Source organism: Rhinolophus sinicus, linkage group LG01 (assembly GCF_036562045.2).
Source record: "Rhinolophus sinicus isolate RSC01 linkage group LG01, ASM3656204v1, whole genome shotgun sequence".
NCBI lineage: Eukaryota > Metazoa > Chordata > Mammalia > Chiroptera > Rhinolophidae > Rhinolophus > Rhinolophus sinicus.
In genome coordinates this window covers 136,410,075-136,411,590 of record NC_133751.1, presented here as the reverse complement: position 1 = coordinate 136,411,590, position 1,516 = coordinate 136,410,075, and the positions used below count along the sequence as shown (strand labels likewise).

The 1,516-nt window shown below is 31.1% G+C and overlaps 1 pseudogene; it reads left to right on the top strand.

Moving 5' to 3' along the window:
• The first annotated feature begins 746 nt into the window (after window positions 1-746).
• LOC109449542 (large ribosomal subunit protein eL31) lies at window positions 747-1,179 on the top strand (annotated as a pseudogene).
• Window positions 1,180-1,516: the final 337 nt, after the last annotated feature.

The window sequence follows — 1,516 nt, the reverse complement described above, 5'->3', positions numbered from 1 at the left end:
ATCTAGCTCAATTCAATAATATATTATTCTTGTAATAAACTTGAAGATTTACCATTTTTATTTAAACATATATTGCAATTCAATAATATTTGAATTGCAGCAACTTGATGTAAGGCAAAAATAATTGCTATCTCAAGTTATTATAAAAGACAGAATAGCTAAGGCTAATTCTATTAGATTTCTTTATTACATCTATTATGGGTCTTATTATTGTCCCATATTCATATTTGGATATCTAACCACAGTTAAAAATAATGTATATGTGGTTTGAGGATTAGACCTTATGGTTTACTAGACATATGTTTTAGAAATAAGTATAAAAAATCTACAAAAATCAGTATCATATTGTTTTTGTTTAAAAAAATAAAATTCTGTATCAAATAAAGCAGTTCATTAACATGGATTGTATCTTATGTTTAACCTCAAACTTCCTTCCAGGTTCCTAATTCTATATTTACTGATAATTAGTTGCGTGGCACTAAAAAATCTTTTAACATTTCAGCGATTTTTTTTTTTTTTTAGTATTTAAAAAGAACGTTTTATAAAAAATAACATCTATATAAATATTTAAACTTTACATTTATATGAACTAAAACTGCATATGATTTTAGTTTCTGATATATTAAAAATTACGAAGTGGAAATAGGAGATGAGAGAGAATGAATTTAAAAGGCTCATTACAGTGACGCTGCTTTCCCTCTCCCACAATACCTCACGCTCTTTCTTTCTAACTTGGGCCCCACAGGATGGCTCCCGCAAAGAAGGGTGGTGAGAAAAAGAAGGGTGGTTTTGCCATCAATGAAGTAGTGACCAGAGAATACACCATCAACATTCACAAGTGCATCCATTGAGTGGGTCTCAAGAAGCATGCCCCTTGGGCACTCAAAGAGATCCGGAAATTTGCCATGAAGAAGATGGGAACACCAGATGTGTGCATTGACACCAGACTCAACGAAGCTGTCTGGGCCAAAGGAATAAGGAATGTCCCATACCGCATCCGGGTGCAGTTGTCCAGAAAGCGCAATGAGGATGAATATTCAATAAATAAGCTCTATACATTTGTTACCTACGTACCTGCCACCACTTTCAAAAATCTACAAAAAGTTAATGTGGATGAGAACTAACTGCTGATTGTCAAATAAAGTTACAAAACTGCAAATCTGCAAAAAAAAAAAAAAAGGTGCATTACAAATCTATCAGCTAACTCAGCCTCACAAAAACAGGAAAAGTCATATCATAGAACCCAAATTCACAGAAAAAAATTATAGTCTACATGAGCACAATATGAATATTTTAATAGAATTTACAAAGACAACAAATAATAAAACATATTGTTTTAACAAAATATACTCTAATACCAGCATTAAGAGGTTAGATTTGAACGGGACAAATTAAAATACTAGAATGTGTTTTTTTTTAAACCTGAATGTTGGTTTATTATGCAAATCATTTATTCATTGATTTACATGTCTGGAATATTGTGGTTAACTTTAGACTTTAAAATACATACACTCAC